Genomic DNA, 10,516 nt, shown 5'->3' with positions numbered 1-10,516 from the left:
CTTAATCATAGGATCTTTTCCTTTTTAGCATCTGAAAGGCGTACCACGTATCCAGGGGCCTGATGCAGGTGCACCATTATCCCACCCCTCCCTGTAAAAGGTGGACATTATTTTCCATTTTATAGGCAAGGAAACTGAACTTTGTACGAACTTTGAAAGCAAAGTCATAAACCTTTAAGGGGGTAGGGTTGAGAGTCAAGCCTACAACTCTTTATTCTAAAGCCCATCCTCTTAATTGGTAGGCTTCACTGCCTCTTCGTGTTACTTCGCTCTGACTTTGCTCACCTACGAAACCACAGCAATGAGATAATGGAGTTTGGTGGGCCCTGAGTAGTACAGCAAGGTGTACGTATCTGGCAGGCACATAGTCGGGATTTCATACCTGTTCTCTATACGAGCATATAGGGGCCGGCTAACACAAAGTCTTGTTTCGTTCTATCATAATGCTCTCATTTTGAATCAAGAGATTCCCTAACCCTCAGAGCTTGGGTTGGGCAATAGATACGGTGATTGCTTTTGCTTGGTGGCTAGGATTAGAAACCTAGTCACAGAAACGCAGGTGAAATAGAGGTTTATCTTAAGGATACTTAAAAAGGCACCTCCTCTGCCTAGCTCCGCCTATGCGTCTGTCAATTCACCTGCCCCACTTCCTCTGCAGGACTAGATTTCTGCACCAAAGTACTAAGGTCATTGCTTCATGCTCCTGGCTTCCCTGCCCGGTCTGGGTCCTGCCGGATCCCGGAAGCCCCAGCACCAGGGCGCAGGGCGGGGCTGGGCTTGTCTTTGGGAGGACGACTTGGATGAGACCACTCTGGAAGAGGAGAGAGGCTGGAGCGAGTGAAAGGGAGAGGAGCACAGCCGGCCCTTCTCGGGGCCCGCATGTGAAGCCAGCCCCTCTTCTCAGGGGCGAGGGCTGCGGAACATGGAAGGCACAGCACCAGCCTTGGGATCGCCCTTCCACAAATGCTGGGTGCCGTTGGATCTGTGCTACTGTGGAGGTGTGGCTCTCACACCTTCCTCTAAGTCACACTCCTGCGGAGACCCCTACTCCATCCGAGCGACTGGAATCTTTTTATATGGAAGCTCTTAGGTGTTTTTCGTTTTCCTGTTTGAAAGTGTCCTGCTCTCCCCTGGCCTAGATGTCAGGTGCCTTAGGAAGGGGAAGAGCGAGAGGCGTTCACCGCCACCCTCCCATCCCCACCAACCCCCCCAGGCAGGGGACCTTTTCATCCAGCCACATTTTCAAGCGGCCTCCTGAGAAAGAGGCAGAGAAATGGTCCTAAAGGCCCCAGGCTAATTGGAAGCCGCTTCCTGGGAGCTCAGCCATCTCTTTGTGCCAGAGTCTGAGGAAGGAGGGAAGAGGACGAATGGGGCTTTAATTCTTTTGACTTCAGAGGGAAGGGTTCTAATGTCATCCCGAGATTTCCTGAACACTCGGCGACCTTGAAAGTCTAACTCCCGGCCCCACAGGCCTATTTCCAGAGGGTGGGTTAAATAAGGGCTGGGACTTAGTCACGCTCTTGAAGAGTTTATTATGAAGACGCCACTTGGGGAAAAAAGCTGGTGATGAGGAGAAAAACGGGTAAGACCACTGGCCACGCTAGGGAAGCAGCCCTACACACTCACAGTGCCCTGCCCCCCGCCCCGCCACCTTTCCCCCTCTCCCCCCGCAGCCTTGGAAGAGCAGAGCCCCTGTCACCTCCCTGCTTAAACCCCCACAACAATCACAATAGAAAACAATCCCATTCGTGACAGCTACATAAAATGTAAACACATGGTCACAAACTTAAGAAAGGTGCAGGACGTCTCTGGAGAAAACTCCAACACCCTACTGTGGGGCAGCAGACAAGGTTAATAAATGTGGAGAAATACCTACTGCTGGATGGGAAGACGCAGTAGTGTGAAGCTGTCAGTTCTCCAAGCAAAAGAAACTATTATAAAATTCCAGGAGGTCAGGATTTTAAAATTCATTTTATTATTATTTTTTTTAATTGAAATAGAGTCAACAGGGGCGCCTGGATGTCTCAGTCAGTTAAGCGTCTGCCTTCCGCTCAGGTCATGGGCCAGGGTCCTGGGATGGAGCCCCGCATCGGGCTCCCTGCTCAGTGGGGAGGCTGCTTGTCCATCCCCCATGCTGGTGCTCTCTTTCTCTCACACTCTCAAATAAATAAAATCTTTCAAAAATATATAGTTGACACACAAGTTGGGTTTTTTTAAAATCGATGTTTTGACCAAATTATTGAAAACTTTTCTGTTAAAATGAATTTGTAAGAACATCCTGGATAAAACAAAAAAGTTTGTCAAGGAAGAAGACTGAGAAGGGTTTTCTTCACCCACTTTATTTTTCTTTTCTTCCCCCATTTTAAAACGGGTTATAAATGTACACAGATTAATGTGGTTCTGGCACCAGAAGAGATAGATGGGAAAAAATGGAACATAATGAAAAGTTAGAAACAGATGCAAGTACATAAAATACTCTCACATATAAGAAAATCTTTTAAAGGCAACGAAACAAGAAAGAAGAAAATCTTTGGGGGAAGAATGAACTGTCAGTAAATGGTGTCAGGAAACTTTACTAACCATTTGGTAGAAAATACGTTGCTACCGTCCAGCACAAGCGCAGGGTAAGACCCATGGGTTTAGCCAGTCAAGAAACACGAAGCCCTTTTTAGATGCGGAAAGTTCAGTACTTAGACAGGCAGAGAGAGGAATAACCAAAGGTGCTAGGTCCCTGTGGCCCTTGAGCAGAGCGACCCTGAAACCACGTGGGCACTAATCACAGGACACGTGGCACAGAGGATCCCGTGTCAGGGGGCAGCGAAGCTTCATAGCTTCCTGCTTGTACCCCAAGGGAGGGAGGCAGAAAGGCTCAAACCTCATCAGAATCAGGAGGCCGTGGGAAGCTGTCTCTGAATCCTTGGGAGCCAGTGAAGCCAGGAGCAGCTCCTCTCAAGTCCCCCATTTTCCCACATTCCAGGAAGATCCCAAGGCGTTCTGCCAAGATTCGTATCATATGCGTTCAAGTCCTGTTGGCCCCAGGTGGACTGTGCAGGTGCATCTCGAAGTCCCGGGTGCCCGCACAGAGCTGTTCCCCAACAGCACCCCACCCACGAGTCCTCCGGGGGCAATTCTCTATGTTTTAAAGGTTTAAAGGAAATGAACAAACAAATGTACTAGAGAAAACCATAGGCAAATGTGTGTTTAATTCTGAGCTGAGGGGCGCCTGGGTGGCTCAGTCGGTTAAGCGTCTGCCTTCGGCTCAGGTCATGATCCCAGGACGCTGGGATCGAGCCCCGCATCAGGCTCCCTGCTCAGTGGGAAGCCTGCTTCTCCCTCTCCCTCTGCCCCTCCCCCAGCTCATTCTCTCTCTCTCTCTCTAATAAATAAATAAAATCTTTAAAAAAAAATTCTGAGCTGAGATGAACTTTCTTTTTTCTTTTTTTTTTTTTTAAGAGAGAGCATACAAGCTCAGGGGGTGGGGGTTGTGCAGAGGGAGCAAGAGAGAATATTAGGCAGGCTCCAAGCCCCAGGCGGGGCTCGCTGTGAGGCTCCACACAGGAACCACAGGGGGCTAGATCTCATAACCCTGAGATCATGACCCGAGCAGAAATCAAGAGTCAGATGCTTAACCCACTGATCCACCCAGGCGCCCCAAGGGATGGCCTTTCTAAGCATGATATCAAAAGCAGAAAATACAACAAAAAATAAAAGAGATAAATTGATTACATAAGAAGATTTCATAGGTCAAAGAATTTAAAATGCCAGTATTATGATTAAATTCCCTTGCTTAGACAGCTTTTCTATTTTCTTAGAGCTTCTGATTACCTTTCTCTTCTTCTTTAGTATTTTCATGTATCTTTATTTTTAAAAAAGTGATTTCATTATATGAGATTAGCAGTCAAGTTCTCTCTTTTCTGTACCCTTTCAGATGGAATAGTGGTCCCCACATGAGTGTAATTATAGGACTGCCGTTAATGCTCTCCCACGTAGAATGTCCCATTTTCAGTGCCCCATGTCTTTCTCCTTGATTTGTTCCTTTCTTCTCACAGAATACACCCTGCAGTAAATTTCCTAGGGAAGGATGAATGAGAGGTAACACAGGTGAGTCCTTGTATGTCTACATCTAGCTTTAGTTTACCCAGCCCCACACTGACCCAACCCTCCCATCCCCACCTACTGACCCAAACCCACCCCCACCCCACTCACTGACCCAGCCCCACCCCCACCCACTGACCCAACCCTCCCATCCCCACCTACTGACCCAAACCCACCCCAACCCCACTCACTGACCCAGCCCCACCCTCACCCACTGACCCAACCACACCCCACCCCCCCACTGACCCAACCCTCCCACCCCCACCCACTGACCCAACCCTCCCATCCCCACCTACTGACCCAAACCCACCCCCACCCCACTCACTGACCCAGCCCCACCCCCACCCACTGACCCAACCCTCCCATCCCCACCTACTGACCCAAACCCACCCCAACCCCACTCACTGACCCAGCCCCACCCCCACCCACTGACCCAACCACCCCCCACCCCCCCACTGACCCAACCCTCCCACCCCCACCCACTGACCCAACCCTCCCATCCCCACCCACTGATCCAAACCCACCCAACCCCACCCACTGACCCAACCCCGCTCCACCCCCACCTGCCCCCTCCACACACTCTGCCCCTACTGCCAACCCCCCAACACCACTGATGGTTTTCCTGAGTATGGGTTTATTATTTTTTTTAAGATTTTATTTATTTGTTTGACAGAGAGAGAGGGAGAGAGAGAGCACGACCAGGGGGAGCGGCAGGCAGAGGAAGAGGGAGAAGCAGGCTCCCTGAGGAAGGAGCCCGATGCGGGGCTTGATCCCAGGACCCTGGGATCCTGACCTGAGCTGAAGGCAGACCCTTAACCGACTGAGCCACCCAGGTGCCCTGTGAGTATGGGTTTAAAATAAATTTCTCTTAGAATCTAAAAGCTTTGGTCCATTTTTTTCTAAATTTAGTATTGCTCCTGAAAACTCTGATGCCAATCTCCTTTATATTCCTTTATATATATCCTAGTATTTTGTTTTTAATGTCTGAGATCTTTTGGGATGTTTTCTCTCACTCACTCTGGCTGTCTTAAAATTTCATAATGATACACGTAGCTATGAGTCTATTACCATTTTATTTTGTTTGATTCTCAGTGAGTCTTTGGTGATTCACGGCCCTCAGTTCTGGTAAAAATTTCTCCCCTCTATTTCTTCTGTTCTCTCTGTTCAGAACTCCAACTGGTTGGTAGATTACCCTTCCATCTTTTATTTTTCTTCTTCATGTTTTGGTCTCTTTTTGTTCTACTTTCTAGGGCATTATTTATCCCCTTTCGTTTCAATTATTTTGCCGATTTTTTGTTTAATTTTGACTATCATACTTAAAATTTTCAAAATCTCTCTTTTATTCTCATAACCTCTCTCCTGCTCTCGTGATTTTCAACCTTGACTGCACATTAGAACTACCTGGAAACTTTTAAAGACCTTGACACCCAGGTCATACCCCAACCAGTTAAATCAGAATCTTTGGGACATCCATATTTTCTCAAGCTCTCTAATTGATACCAATCTTTATCCTAGTTTGAGAACCACTGCATTATCCTGTCTCTGTTTTAGACCCACAGTATTCTTTTCTTCAATATTATACTAATATTGAATATTCTTCATTATATTAATATCTAATATTATGTATATATTATACATACACACATATAAGATATTATATAAAATACCTAATATTATGTAGATATTACACACACACACACACACACATATATATATACACTAGTTGGCTAGATAGGTAGATAGACTATCTCCTTAAACTTAACTCCTGCCATATATATAGAAAGTATAATTCTCAGGCTACAGACTCAGATATATATAAATGTATATATTTTTGTCTTACCATATCTCAATTTAATTTCTGTTTCCAGCCCCTATTCTCACAGATAGGAGAAACAATCTTAGTCGATGCAATTTTATTTCAGTTCTGGGTTTATATATGCAATACCCTTTGAATCTCTCTTAGGCTACTTATTAAGGAGAGGAGAGAAATGTGCTTGGTCATTATTTTTAAATCGAGGCACCTCTTAATAAATTACTGGGTGTCAAAATGAAATGGGGTCCCCACCATCTTGTTTTTCCTCTTAGCTTTCTTTATGCTTAGAAGTGAGATGTCACTGGCTCAGATACGACATGTATATTAACACATGTATTCTGTCTTTTATAAAAGTTGATTTGTGCCTCTGTCTCATCCCTGCAGTAGGCTGCATTTTCCCCTCTGGAAAGAACTGCATGGTAGGCATTCCGAGTTCCCAGCATGGTACGTTACACAGCCCTTTTTTTCCAAACAGAATTCTGTATGTTTGTGTCTAGGTATCAGAGCTGGTGTTAATGGGCAAAGTGGTTATAATAAAATGTTGTACAGTCCAGCACACACACACACACGCTCTCTCTCTCACACACACACACCTGTGTGTACGCCCACCCACATACGCGTGTCTGCGCACGCAGGTCCACATCATCTTTTTTCCTCAACCTATTCCACGTTGCCACCGTGCGTGCAGCTTTTACCACCCCAGCTGCTTCTTTGTGATCCGGGCGGGGGGTGGGGGGCGGCACGCGTCCCGACTGCACTAACTGCTCCCTAAGAAAGGACAGTGAGAGGGCGCCTGGGTGGCTCAGCTGGTTAGGCGACTGCCTTCGGCTCAGGTCATGATCCTGGAGTCCCGGGATCGAGTCCCGCATCGGGCTCCCTGCTCAGCGGGGGGTCTGCTTCTCCCTCTGATCCCCTTCCCTCTCGTGCTCTCTGTCTCTCATTCTCTCTCTCTCAAAGAAATAAAAAAAAAAAAGAAAGAAAGAAAGGACAGTGAGCAGGGGCTTCCCAGATCCCGGGGCAGACGATGAGGTCGCCCTTGGCCCGGCTGAAGCCAAACTCAGCTCCCGGCCCTTCCTTCCTGCAATTCAGGCGGCTCCAGCATTTGCAGCCCATTTTCAGAACGGTGAGGATGAGATGCCCTATCACGTTAGGAAACTCTATAGGCTCCGAAGGAATTTTTAAGCCATACCGAGGCATCCTTCAAGCTGATTTATGGCCTAAACCCCTGTGTAAGTTGGCCAGAGCTAGACCTATTACATCTGGTATGGAATTCTAGATCCACAGAGAAGCCCATAGGTGTTGGGAATTCTATGCTTTTGACCTTGGGAGAATGTTCTAATATCAGGGGAAAATTCTTGCTGCTGCCTTCTCTCATTCAGACTGTAATTAAGAGATTTAAATTCCAAGTTCGGCTCTTGAACTTAGTGATTCTCTGACTATGTGGATTGATTTTTCATATCCCCAAATGTATGTTTAAATAATGTGATAGCCCATTTAAAAGTGTTGTAAAAATTATTTCCTGGTAAGTTGGCTAGCCTGGGTGGTAGGACTCCACCTCTCTGTCCCAGGGTTGACTCTTTGGCCACACTTGGGGCAGAGAAAGTCAGCGTTTTTCTTACTGTTTCTCCAGGACAGCAACCATCTGTATGCGTATCCCCTTTCTGCCTGGTGGTCCACTGTGAACCCAAGGTCAACATCCATCAGATGACAGGGTTACCCCCTCCATACTTCCCTGCTTACTTTCCCTTTATTTCCCAAACAGAACACACATTTTTGCCTAATGAGAAAAAAATTAATTTAATGTACTATTTTATTAATGCATTATTTATTTATTCTTCCTTTTTAATAATTATCATGTAAAAGTTTCAGCATATGTCAGTTAATACATATTGTTCACCACTGGCCACGTTTACATTCCTTTTGCTTCACTTTGACTCTGTTTTTTTTTTTTTTTTTAATTTTGACATATATATGTACTTCATGTAAAATGAATTTAATTGTATTTCATATATTATGTGTGCTTTTTAAAAACTAAGATAAAAAAGACCCAGTATTTTTCTACTTTGTTTCTTGCTTTCCCTTTTCCCTCCTTTCCCACTCCTTCCACATTAGCTCCCACAAGATAACCCATGTCAACAGCCTAATGTGTATCATCCATGTTTTCCTCCTTGCTCGTATGATCACACAGTTGCTTGCCCATGTCCACACACACTTGCTTTACAAATACGGGATCACATGACATAATTCCCTACCTTTCTTATTCTTATTCAACAAAATTTTATAGAAATATTTCCAAGTTTACTAGCATAGTTCTAACTCATTCTTCATGGCAATGTGCAAGATTCAGTGGTATTCTGGAACCATCTAGTATTTAGTACTCACCTCTTGCAAGAGCAAGTTAGTCAATATTCAAGAATTTTGTGAGCTAGTTATGAATCACAAGTAGCTTCAAATAGTCCACGGTGGGAGAATTTACACCCTGGAAACTGGCAAACACTACAGTTCGGGGCCTTCTGGTGAAAGTTTACAATAATTTATTCCAGCAATCACCTTTTGACTGGCTGTTCATTTTATTTCCCTCTTCTGTTTATTTTCTGTTTCCTCTCCACTATGAGCAATGCTATAATCAACTCGCAGGATGTGAGCAGAGCTGAACAGGCTTGGGCAACTGCCCCACAGTAGTTCTGAGTCCGGCCTGGGCAGGGGCACAGGGGAGGGCCGGGCCTCAGACCCCGACTGCAGCTGCCGTACTCTTCCCTTGCTGCCTCAGTTTTCCAGACGTTCTATGTGGACACTTCTTGGGAGGGTCTTCCATGGTGTTGACCTCTCATCCTTCCTTCCATGTCCGTGTCTCCTCTACTTAAGCCCTCCCTGTCTGTTGTCCTTACTGCCTCCTCTACCCTCTACATTCTGACGGAGACCCACATAGAATAACCAAGGCACAGTCCCTTGGGTTTTGAAAATTCTGCAATTTTGGAGTCTCATTGACCAAGCCTTAAGTGGGAAAGAGATGAGATGGGTGCTGAGCAGGGGGCAGCCTGGGCTCAGCATCGCTTTCCTGGCATGAGCCACAAAGGGGCTCTAGTCCTGAGACTTAGACGCCGTAGGACCCTGGCTGGGCTGAGGCAGAGGGCATGATTTAGCGGAGGGCATCCAAGTCAGAGAAAAAAAAAAAATGTTTCTCTTGAGTCTGTTTCCCTTCTACTTGAAAATTGCCCAAGGCAGGCCATCCATCAGCCCTGGACCAACACTGCTACATCCATCCTCCTGTTATCTCCTGAGTGGGTCCTTGGAAAAGGCTCATAAAACATGTGAAGACAGACATCATTATTTAATAGGCTGTCAGAAGCCTGAGCACTACGGCCCAGCAGCATATCAGGAAAAATGAAAGATCTCTCATGTGGAAAAGTTTGTGGTTTTGAAGCCAGAAAAGAAATTGGAGGAAATACAGCTAGAATGTGTTTTGCTTATAACAGTAAGTCAGTGCTTTCAGAGGGTGGGTATAAACATGTGCTTAACATTGAGCACCTACTGTATGCAAGACACTGTTCTAAATGTGGAGGTTCAGGGGTGCCTGGGTGGCTCAGTCAGTCGTCTGCCTTCAGCTCAGGTCATGATATCAGGGTCCTGGGATGGAGCCTGCGTTGGGCTCTCTGCCCATCGGGAGTCTGCTTCACCCTCTGTGATCTCTCTTGCTCTCACTCTCTCTCAAATAAATAAAATCTTTAAATATGGAGCTCAAAGATGCTCAAGACACAGTGCTAGTCTTGTGACATATCAGTCTGCCTGTCTGGGGTCACACAGAGAGGGGTGCAAATCACAGCTCCACCACTTACTTGACTTTGCTTGACTCCTTTCAGCTCCCTGAGCCTCATTTTGCTGATCTGCAAAATGGGGATAATGATCCCAGTTTATAAGAAATAGCCATAACATGTGTAAAGCTTTTGGCATAATGCCTAGTGTATAGTGAATAATAAACCTTAGTTCTCCCCTGCCCCCACCCCTACCTTCTCCCACCTCTCATATGGACGAGCTGTTTTCTTCGCTGCTGTGTTCCCAGTCCCCAGCGGAGTGCACACGGGCACATGGTGGTGGGAGGGGCGGGGGGCTGCCAGAATTCAGAGAGCAAACCTGCCCTTGAGGAGAAATAAATACACGTGTTCAGAGCAGAACAAGTAAACCCAAAATGATGAATGGGAACTGCTGAAAGCACCCCACATTTAGTCCAGTTAAGAGAAGATTTGGTGTTTGGCTAGGAAGGGTGGGAAGTCTGTGTTCATCTGTGTGGAAGGTTCTTGTGTGGATGGGGAATGAGCCTCGGTGAGTCTGGACCGAGACGGATTCCAGCTGGGTGGGAGGGAGCGTCTTCTGCTGGCAGAGCCGTCCAGGGCGGTGGGGGCGGAGGGGAGGCGGACCCTGAGTGGTTGCAGAGGGAGTTCCGAGAAGGGACCTCAAGGGCCACACGCTGGCAAGCGGGAGAGACAGGCTCTCCTGGCTTCCAACCCTGAAGGCTCTGATTCTGAGAACTCTGCTCTATTAGGAACCGTCACTGAAGGAGGCCAGTGGCTGTCACTTGGGGCCATTCCAAACCTCCGTTGCAGTCTTCCC

This window comes from Mirounga angustirostris, unplaced genomic scaffold (genome assembly GCF_029215605.1).
Source record: "Mirounga angustirostris isolate CCGP_5_RB_7025 unplaced genomic scaffold, mMirAng1.0.hap1 SCAF_13, whole genome shotgun sequence".
NCBI classification, from domain to species: Eukaryota; Metazoa; Chordata; class Mammalia; order Carnivora; family Phocidae; genus Mirounga; species Mirounga angustirostris.
Note: the sequence above shows the minus strand (reverse complement) of the source record.